At 38.9% G+C, this 11,351-nt stretch overlaps 2 long non-coding RNA genes across 2 annotated transcripts; one reads left to right on the forward strand and one right to left on the reverse strand.

Moving 5' to 3' along the window:
* Window positions 1-725: 725 nt before the first annotated feature.
* Window positions 726-1,709, reverse strand: LOC129647574 (uncharacterized). The gene is made up of 2 exons (XR_008712353.1): window positions 1,279-1,709; window positions 726-1,030 (listed from the first exon to the last, which is right to left on the reverse strand). It is a non-coding gene; the product is annotated as an uncharacterized LOC129647574 (long non-coding RNA).
* An 850-nt stretch (window positions 1,710-2,559) lies between these two features.
* On the forward strand, window positions 2,560-9,163 carry LOC129647575 (uncharacterized). The gene is made up of 3 exons (XR_008712355.1): window positions 2,560-2,608; window positions 3,907-4,088; window positions 9,049-9,163. It is a non-coding gene; the product is annotated as an uncharacterized LOC129647575 (long non-coding RNA).
* The last annotated feature ends 2,188 nt before the right edge of the window (window positions 9,164-11,351 follow it).

Here is an 11,351-nt window from a genome sequence, read left to right on the forward strand (position 1 = left end):
GTATGGATGTGACAGTTGGACTATAAAGAAAGCTGAGCGGATAAGAATTGATGCTTTTGAACTGTGGTGTTGAGAAGATTCTTGAGAGTCCCTTGGACTGCAGGGAGATCCAACCAGTCCATCCTAAAGATCAGTCCTGGGTGTTCATTGGAAGGACTGATGCTGAAGCTGAAACTCCAGTACTTTGGCCACCTGATGCGAAGAGCTGACTCATTTAAAAAGACCCTGATGCTGGGAAAGATTGAGGGCAGGAGGAGAAAGGGAAGACAGAGGATGAGATGGTTGGAAGGCATCACTGACTCAATGGACATGGGTTTGGGTGGACTCCGGGATTTGGTGATGGACAGGGAGGCCTGGCATACTGCGGTTCATGGGGTCGCAAAGAGTCGGACATAACTGAGTGACTAAACTGAACTAAAACTGAAAATGTTAAACAAAACAGGAACGATGGCTGCTTACCCTTGGGAATTTAAAACATAGTGCTTGAGACAAACACAAACAAACGTATCCATCCACCCACACCCTTCTATAATTTTGCTGCACTGATTATATGAAACCTACCTCTGATATAAATAAGGAATTTGAAAAGGCTTTTCTGAGGAAGTGAACAGAGATTTGAAAAATGTGGAGATATTGGTTGAAGGGAGGGGCAGACAGAGCAGGAGAGTTTGGAGAGGGTTTTAGTTTCCTAGCGTTGCTATTTTTAAAAAAGACCACAAATGTGATGGCTTAACACAACAGATTTATTCATTCTCAGTTTTGGAGGCAGAAGTCCAAAATCAGAGCATCAGCGTGATTGAGTCCTTCATGCAGGTTCAGAGGGTGGGCGATTCCAATGCCTATGTGAGTCTGCTTGGGCTGCCATAAGAAAATTCCACAGACTGGGTGGCTTTAAGAGCAGAAGTTCATTCTCTTACAGTTCTGTAGGCTGGAAGTCCAAGATCAAGTTGCCAGCAGAGTTGGTTCCGCCAAGGCTTCTCTTCCTTGCTTGTAGACAGCTGCCTTCTTGCTGTGTCCTTACATGGCCTCTCTGTGTTAATGTTGAGAGAGAGAGAGAGAAAGATGTGGTCTCTTCCTTTTCTTATGACACCAGTCTTGCAGGACTAGGACCCCAGGCTAACAATCTCATTTAACCTTAATTACCTCCTTAAGGCTTTATCTCTGAATACAGTCATGTTAGGAATTAGGGCTACAATACACCAGTTGGGGAACACAATTCAGTCCATAACAATACCTCTCTCCTAGTTTCTGATTCTTTCCCAGGGTCCTTGGCATTACTTGGTTTGTGGCAGCATAACTCCAATCTCTGCTTCTGTCCTCACATGGCATGTCCTATGTTTCTGTGTCCAAACTTTCTGCGTCCAAACTATGTTTCTGTGTCCAAAGACATCAGTCATTGGATTTAGGGTGCATCCTCATCTGTTATAATCTCATCTTTCAGTTCAGTTCAGTTGCTCAGTCATGTCCGACTCTTTGCGACCCCATGAATTGCAGCACGCCAGGTCTCCCTGTCCATCACCAACTCCCGAAGTTCACTCAGACTCACGTCCATCGAGTCAGTGATGCCATCCAGCCATCTCATCCTCTGTTGTCCCCTTCTCCTCCTGCCACCAATCCCTCCCAGCATCAGAATCTTTTCCAATGAGTCAACTCTTTGCCTGAGGTGGCCAAAGTGCTGGAGTTTCAGCTTTAGCATCATTCCTTCCAAAGAACACCCAGGACTGATCTCCTTTAGGATGGACTGGTTGGATCTCCTTGCAGTCCAAGGGACTCTCAAGAGTCTTCTCCAACATCAAAAGCATCAATTCTTCGGCACTCAGCTTTCTTCACAGTCCAACTCTCACATCCATACATGACCACTGGAAAAACCATAGTCTTGACTAAATGGACCTTTGTTGGCAAAGTAATGTCTCTGCTTTTCAATATGCTATCTAGGTTGGTCATAACTTTCCTTCCAAGGAGTAAACGTCTTTTAATTTTGTGGCTGCAGTCACCATCTGCAGTGATTTTGGAGCCCAAAAAGATAAAGTCTGACACTGTTTCCACTGTTTCCCCATCTATTTCCCATGAAGTGTTGGGGCCAGATGCCATTTTCTGAATGTTGAGCTTTAAGCCAACTTTTTCACTCTCCACTTTCACTTTCCTCAAGAAGCTTTTTAGTTCCTCTTCACTTTCTGCCATAAGGGTGGTGTCATCTGCATATCTGAGGTTATTGATATTTCTCCCGGCAATCTTGATTCCAGCTTGTGCTTCTTCCAGCCCAGTGTTTCTCATTGATGTACTCTGCATATAAGTTAAATAAGCAGGGTGACAATAGACAGCCTTGACGTACTCCTTTTCCTATTTGGAACCAGTCTGTTGTTCCATGTCCAGTTCTAATCTCATCTTTACTTGATTATATTTTCAAAGACCCTACTCCCTAGTTGTAGGTTTTGAGCGGATATGAACAGTGTGGGGATGCCTGTGGCTGGGGAGGTGGGGGGGGGGGTGGAGTTAAGGAGAGTTTCTGGAATTAGCATAAACAAAGCACTTAAGGAGGTAAGGGAAAGCATATTCCACAAATGAGAAACCTTGTGCTGGATTGCAGAATCAGGGGTAAGAACTGAGGGTAGGTAAGCTCTGTCAGCCACGAGGAGCATTTGGTCTCATTCTGAGAGGAAATGGGAAGATATAGGAAGGTTTAAATGAGGAAATAACATGGTTAAATTAGTGTGTTAAGAAGAGAATCTAGGTTTCAATGTAAGGGTAAAGGAGCTGTGTAAAAGAACTTTCAGAGGCAAATTCAGTGAGCTTTATGAGCAAGATGATGGAGCTGGAGACACGTACTTGAGAGAGATACTTGTGGATGGGCCTGATCTTGTGTTAGAGAAGGGAGGGTAACGGATTAGTACAAAAGCCTCAGACCTGCAGCTTCCAGGCGACAGTTTTGTTCTTTGTCCTTTGTTTATTTCTGCTTTTTGGTTTTTGACCTGCAGTTCTTGATAATAGAATTCAGGTTCAATAAACTATCCATGAAACACAAAATTTTCCCCACAATTAGCACAAGGCTTCTGATTTTCACATAAAATGTATTTAGTTTATCTCGAGGTAATATGAATTAACAAAGAGTTAAATGAAAAGACATTTTTTGAGAAAATAGAGATTTAAGAGGATATGGTCATAGAATTTAATGGTGAATATTCAGGACAAGGGTTATATTTCCACAGCAGTTTAAAATAACTGTATAAATTATCTGTTTGATTTCCCTTGATAGCCAATCATTGAGTTACCTCATAAAATATTGCCTTGATCTATCAATTAATATAATTGAAAGAAAGGAATTGAACATGGTTAATCTAGTTATTTCAATTAATAATAGTGTTTTGTATACTCTATGATAAAACATTTCATTTGCTCAGCATTTCTTTTGCAGAGAGTTGGATCAAGGTCCAGATAGACACCTCACTACCTAAACCTCACTGGGATTTATAACATGAAAGATCTATTATAGCATCCCCAAAATATAAGCATTTACTGTATAAACTTCTCATTTATCCTCATTTTTCTCCTTTCCCTATTTCAACTAGTTAGGAAGAGGAAATCATATGAGTGTGGACCAGAAAGGGGAAAAAATCCATTAAATAAAAAAAGTACATAAGTTAATGGTAATGTATTGGACAAGCAATTTAAATTGGAAAAGCAACTTAAATGAAAAGCAATTACTGACACTTTTAATATTAGCCAGACTAATAAAGCAGCAATTAGATCTCATTATATAGCTATAAAATTGGTTTGTAATAGATTGATTGCACTAAATGTTCTTACTGGTTTTTGATAGCCTTATGGACAAGAGCATTATTCTTTTATTTTGTTTTGAGAGGGAAAAATTTCTAACAGTTATAATCCATTTGAGTTCTTCCTTTTAAGTGGGCATCAAAGATAAAGCAAACAAAGAAGCAAAGGAAGAGAAGAAGAAAAATGTTACCAAGCAATTCGTATACCCAAGTATACTTATTTTTCCCAAGGGATCATCAGCTTAGAATGATCAGAATCTTCTTGCCAGAGCAGTCTGGGGAACACTTACAGCTGATTCATTCATTCATACTTAGGTGGGTGTGTGGCGATCCTATGCTAAATAGATTTATTTTTCTGAATTATACAATCAAATAAGTAACTGAGTAAGTGATCTCAAATTTCTGACATCAGAAACTGTTATTCTAAAAAACAAAGAACTAAGAATTCCCAACAGCCTGCACCCCACTCTCCCAAACTTCCTGCCTCCCCTCCCCTACAGCACCACCAAATGTGGGTAAGCTAATCAATGTGTTATTAATGAGAGAAAACAAAAATTAATCAGTGGCCCAAGACTGTGATAAGATTCCAAAAACACCCTGTCTTAGGTGGGACAGATCTATGATAAATTTTTGCTGCAGAGTTCCCTATCTGATCAGACTGGAGTGAGACCACATTTTCTGTAGCTCCATCCTTTCCCAGTTTCTCATAGGGTGGTGAGATGAACACAGTCCTGGTCCCTGAATATATAGTGAGTGAAGTGAAAGTCGTTCAGTAGTTTTAGACTCTTTGCCACCCCATGGACTATATAGTTCATGGAATTCTCCAGGCCAGAATATTAGAGTGGGTAGCCATTCCATTCTCCAGGAGATCTTCCCAACCCAGGGATCGAACCCAGGTCTCCCACATTGCAGGCAGATTCTTTGCCAGCTAAGCCACCAGGGAAGCTCAGAATATATAGTGAAACAGCATGTCAGCCGAGGATGGCACACCTGCGGAATTTCACATAAGAAAAAGAAAACGAAATTCTATCTTGTGTCAATCACTGTGATTTGGGGTTTTCTAATACTATGGAAACTAACCCTAGAAATGTACAGCAGGTTACTAATTGTCACATGTAAAATTCTGTCAGCTCTTATGGGTATGAAATATCTGACTTAATCAAAACAACTGACAAAAAGAGAGAAAGTCACAGGAAAGCAAAATCATGGTTTCAGATCTTTCAGAACTCAAGATAGAGGATCTGGCATTCACAGACTGAAAGAGATTACAATATACTGATTTATCAATCCCTATATGTGAGTTGCAGAGAAGGCAATGGCACCCCACTCCAGTACTCTTGCCTGGAAAATCCCATGGATGGAGGAGCCTGGAAGGCTGCGGTGACTTCACTTTCACTTTTCACTTTCATGCATTGGAGAAGGAAATGGCAACCCATTCCAGTGTTATTGCCTGGAGAATCCCAGGGATGGGGGAGCCTGGTGGGCTGCCATCTATGGGGTCGCACAGAGTCGGACACGACTGAAGTGACAGCAGCATATGTGAGTTGAATGTTCTAAATTAGCCAATCTCGTTGGGTTGGCTTGAATTTACAACTCAGGATATCCTTTGAATAGTGTTTTGTGATGTTTTGTGAATATGTGTGTGTGTGTGTGTGTGTGTAGTCACACAGTGTACAAGTAAATTTTAAATAATACCTTAAATGAGATAATAATATATACTAATGTTAAGATAAAGAAACTGTACAATTAGTTTTCCTAATTTAAAATTACATCATCCTAATCTAAGTGGCAAAATCATCACTCAAGTTTTAATTTTCTTAACTCGAGATAATGAAGGTAGAAAGGTAGCAGCAACCCCAAAAATATATCCATAGAAGTGACTACAATGTTTATCTGGGAGTGAACATCCTCTCTAAACTGGAGGAGAGAATGGCAACCCACTCCATTATTCCTGCCTGGAGAATCCCATAAACAGAGGAGCCTGAAAGGCTACAGTCCATGGGGTCACTCAGAGTTGGACATGACCAAAGCAACTTAGCACGCATGCATGCCCTCTCTAAAATAAAATTGGTTCATACATAATGATGGTCAGTAAATCCATTCAATTAAATAGGAATACTTTCATGATTAATTCATCCTATGGATTCCGAAAGAAGCTGTGTGACTCAAAGCTAATATTGAACAGAGACATCATTGACATAGCTGCTAGTGCCACCCCTAAGAAATGTTTTCCCAAAACAAACATGTTCCTCTATTCTATCATGTGTACTTCCAGAGATGTAATTGATGATTTTGTGAAGTGAAGTCGCTCAGTCATGTCCGACTCTTTGCGACCCCATGGACTGTAGCCTACAAGGCTCCTCTGTCCATGGAATTTTCCAGGCAAGAGTACTGGAGTGGGTTGCCATTTCCTTCTCCAGGGGTATTATATCATGTGTACTTCCAGAGATGTAATTGACAATTTGGTCACGTGTAGAAGAAAAAAGGCCTCAATAATCTCATGATGAGACTGAGAAAAGTAAATGGCTGTGACCCAAGTAATAGGCATGCATGTTTAACTCAGTAGACATCTCAAAGTTGTGATTGATATTTACTGTCTCAAACTTATTCATAATCAATGTTCTGTTGAACTGTATTTTTTCAAAACATCAAAATAAAATTTTTGAGCATCTATTGTACTCATATATCCCATTATATAAAAAACTTCTAATTAATTTTCACTTAACATTTTCCCTAAGTTTGCTAATATATATAGAGTACAATGCATATGTAACCAAGTATATTAAGAATGTTTAATACATTTGTTTGTTTAGTTCATTTTTCTTCTGATTTTTAAAATTCCTATTTTTTTCTTGTTTTCTTGTTACAACATCTGTTGTAACTTATGGGAAGCTTTATGAATGGATATATCTTCTTCTTTTTTTTTTTTTACTGTTCTATACATCAGTGTCTCTTTTGCTGTCTCGTACACAGGGTTATTGTTACCATCTTTCTAAATTCCATATATATGCATTAGTATACTGTATTGGTGTTTTTCTTTCTGGCTTACTTCACTCTGTATAATAGGCTCCAGTTTCATCCACCTCATTAGAACTGATTCAAATGTATTCTTTTTAATGGCTGAGTAATACTCCATTGTGTATATGTACCACTGCTTTCTTATCCATTCATCTGCTGATGGACATCTAGGTTGCTTCCATGCCCTGGCTATTATAAACAGTTCTGCGATGAACACTGGGGTACATGTGTCTCTTTCAATTCTGGTTTCCTCAGTGTGTATGCCCAGCGGTGGGATTGCTGGATCATAAGGCAGTTCTATTTCCAGTTTTTTAAGGACTCTCCACACTGTTCTCCATAGTGGCTGTACTAGTTTGCGTTCCCACCAACAGTGTAAGAGGGTTCCCTTTTCTCCACACCCTCTCCAGCATTTATTGCTTGTAGACTTTTGGATCGCAGCCATTCTGACTGGCGTGAAATATATATCTTCAAACAACTATCAAAAGTTTTTTTCTTTTTTCCTTCTTTTGAGCTGCTTCCTATGAGAGGATTATTTCTTTTCACAGGTCAATAAAATGATCCATGACTTGCGTTACATCACATGACTATCTTTTTGTTCAAACAACTAACAAATATTTACTTTTTGTAATATCATGCTTCTTCTTTCTACAATTCATTTATTTAATTTATTTAATTAATTTTTCTGAATTACACCCTATACTTTGAAAAAGTGAGGCTAATTTTATTCTCACATTGCAAATGAAGATAAGCAAATATAAAAATACTGTGTGAAAAGAAAACAGTATTCTTACAACCAACCAAGTAACTCATAAGTTAATAAATCAGAGCAGTAAATAGCCATCTCAGTCCAGTTTAAAAATTAGCACAGCTTTTCAGGTTTTGGAGAGTTTAAAAACTAAATTTTTAGAAATGTATGTTTCATTTAAAAAATAGATGAACTCAATTACATAGAAAAATGCATAGGAAAAAAGTGACCAGAAGGAAATACTCAAAGTTGTAGTAGTTATAGAAAAGTATATTCAATAGAATGTATTTTATTTTCTTCTTTAGCCTGCTATAGTTTCCAAGTTTTCTACACCACGCACATCAAATTTGTTCCTCTTTGTGTCCTACGTACAAAAGAGCAGACACAGGTGAAGTTAGGAAATGATCCAAAAAGAGGCATTGGAGGTAGTGAAGTGGTGGGCTTTATCAAGACTATGTGTTCAGGAAAAGCTTTGGGTACTTAAAGAAGAAATGATCAGAGATTTGTGCAGCATTAGGATGGAAGAGATGATTCCAGCCTGCAGAATGTGTCCTGCAGAGAGACACCCCAGGCAAATCCTACTTGTCCCAGGAGCAAGTTTAGCCCTGAAGGGGGAAAGGATGGTGTCCACAAAAGCTTGTAAGGAAATGAGCAGCTCTCAAGCCGCAGCGGCTCTGCCCACCTGACACTAATTCATGCCTGGTGCGTCATTGTGTCCTTTTCCTTTGTCACCTGCAGAACCTTGGCTTTAGAGAGGAAAGATTTTTATTTAAACTCTTCAAAAGGCAGAAAATGCCTGGAACAGAGCAACTGTAACTGTAAAATGTCCTGAAAGGCCAATTAGAAATTGCAATACTGGGAGCTTTATTACAACTAATTCCTCCTTAATTATCAATCAATGATTCTGTTGGAAAAAAAAAAAAACCCTCATATTCTCTATTGGGGAAATGATGCTAATTATTTTCTGTTAATTAAGGCTGTTCTGGGATTCAGACATGCCATCCTTCAACTAAAAGATTGACACATCAATGCTAGCATAATGTTCACTTCACCCTTCTAAAGTCTCTATAACCAGTGATCATAAATTAGTGTATGCTATTTTAAACCTCTTGAATAATCATGGCTTTGTCTGGGAATGAAAAAATGTATACGCATGCAATAATACATGTACTTTAATATATTACTTAATACAGCCTTGCAAATATTTAAAGAGAACCTCTCGGAGATACTGTAGCTCACTTACATTTTTATTAAGCAAAAATGATATACAGTATTTATAAAGGTATCTACTCATAGCTCAGACAGCAGAAGGATGGATTTAAAATTATTTAATTCACTAGGTTCTCTGTTATCAAAAGTAGTACATTTTGGAAATCGAATGGCAAGGCAAATACTTTGTAATTATTTAATCAAATTATAGTAAAACTGAGATACTGCACTCTTCCCTGTTAAAATTTTAAATGTGATAAATATAAATTTATGGTCCCGAGTCTCTTTCTTCTTCTTTCCCAGAGTGAATGAGCTTGAACAAGAAATGGATCTCATGAAGGAATCAGACACTTTGGCTTTAGCCTCCATGGTCTAGAGGAATATGTTGCAGAAGGTACATGACCCAAATGATAAACAGAATAAAACATTTGCCGTTAAGGTTGTAAGACCTTACTTTTCCTATATGTCTGGCTATTGTAAGTCACACACACAGGTGTAAAATGTCCATTTCTTGCTTATTCTCCTATCAGAAATGCAAGCAGCAATGGAAATTGCAACTGAAATCCTATTGAGAACTCTAAAAAATTTGACCAATTAAATAAAATCTCTCTCTTCTTTGCTTTGACATTATCTATACTTTCCCATATATGAAGAAAACACGGGGGAAGAAAAGTAATGAATGATGGTGATTATTCCCACTATTTCTCTGCTTCTACCACTTTAGTAGATTTTTCAAATGATAAGTTGAATGGAAAGTTTTGATAAACAGTTGCAGGTGAACAGATTGAGACAGTGATATGCACACAGTTACTCAACTAAACCTACCAATAGTGAATCTAAACAAATTCTCCTCTATTACTTAATGCATCCTAAACTAAGAACTGCCAAATGGTTAAGTGCCCTAAAACACCAGTTCATTTCAAGGAAATCACCACATTCACAATTTCCAATAGTCTATATTTTTAGTTCAGTGTGAAACTTAACACATGACCATCAACAAACTGGCAAATATTTACTTAGATGCAAAAAGAAAAATATTTGTTGAACTCATAGTAACAGTACTGAGCACAACATCTACTGAACAGAGTAATGGTTTAATTACTATTTATCTGACTTGCAAAAGTGTGGGACAGATATCAATTTATAGACTGGGAAATTAATGCTTCAGGAAAGTTTAACAAAAGTTTAACAATTAACTCAAGGTCACAAGCCACTATGTAGCATGACTGCCATCGAATCCTAAGTGATTACCATGTTCCCAGTCTGTCTATTCCCATCATAATACCCTATTCAGCAATTATCTAGTCATAACAATCTCCCTTTTGATATTAAAGAAGTTACAAAGAGGTAGAAGATATGCCTAAAGATTATTTGGTGTGAAAGAGGACATAAATGAATTAAGAACTAATAATTCCTTGTAATAATAGAAGACCAAATATTGAAAGTTACTTCAGTTACTAAGTAATACTTGCCAAACCAGTTGCTTCCATGTCTTGCCAACTTTCTATCTGGTTTGCGCCATTGGTATATAGCTTTTGTCAGAATACCTTGTGAATATTCATTCAGTTAAGCTCACTACTAAAAAGAGAACCCCTCTAGGGCAAGGAGTGTGATCCACTGATATAAAAATGACACAATGCCTGCACAGGATCAGGTACAATAATTGTTTGAGAGACAACTGGACATATAAGATGTCTTAACCCATGAGGCCACTCACTCCTTTAATAAATCCATAATGCCAAGCATCACCAAATAAGACAGATGCAGTTTCTGTCCTTACGAAGCTTACAGTCTAGAGAAAGAATGCATTCAGTCGACAAGCCATGGAAACAGCGTGCTAAGTGCTACCGTGGGGGATTAGAGACTCTCACGGAGCACCTAACCCAGACACAGGGGAGTCTGTAACTCATAGGACCTAATGCAGTATCTCCACATTTGTTCAGAGCACTTAGAGAGGAAGCGAAGTCAAACAAACTTCCTGTACCTACAGGTGAATAGCCCCTGGGGACAGGCACCTGGACAGCCACTGCTGCCGTTCTCGGCTACAGAGGAAGGAACGAATGTAGACTCAAACAAGATGGGGCCTGCTGATGAGCCAAGGGCCGGGGTAGAGCTGAGTTAGCGACTGCCCTGTCACCATCTGAAGTGCTCCTGGGGCCACACATTACTATCTGTAGGCACACAGACACATCTTCCTTCTAGAAACATAAGCCGTCACTTTACTGTCCGCTGAAAACGTATTTATACGAGGGAAAGGTCAAGAATAAAACTCAGCTGCTTTGTGTATGTGGCAGTGCTTGTTGAGTCCATAGACAACACTGCCCAACTTTCAGCACCTCCAGCCTTGTTGGTCAAAGCCCAAACTGGCAGAAGTGCCCTGGCTGGATTTTGCCATCCTTTTCCCCTGCAAATAAACAGAATGTTTTTTTACCTAGGATAGGTGATTATGTGGCTTTCACTCAGCTCTTGTAATTCATTCGTACCTCCCGGCATGCATGAGTCATGGGTCTTTTACACTTGTCACAGAAACCTAATCCCTACCCTTCGTGGGCCAGCTCTCCTAAAGATGGCTGAACATGTAATTGCCCTGAAGTGTAAAATATTTC

The sequence above is a fragment of the Bubalus kerabau genome, chromosome 3 (assembly GCF_029407905.1).
Source record: "Bubalus kerabau isolate K-KA32 ecotype Philippines breed swamp buffalo chromosome 3, PCC_UOA_SB_1v2, whole genome shotgun sequence".
NCBI classification, from domain to species: domain Eukaryota; kingdom Metazoa; phylum Chordata; class Mammalia; order Artiodactyla; family Bovidae; genus Bubalus; species Bubalus kerabau.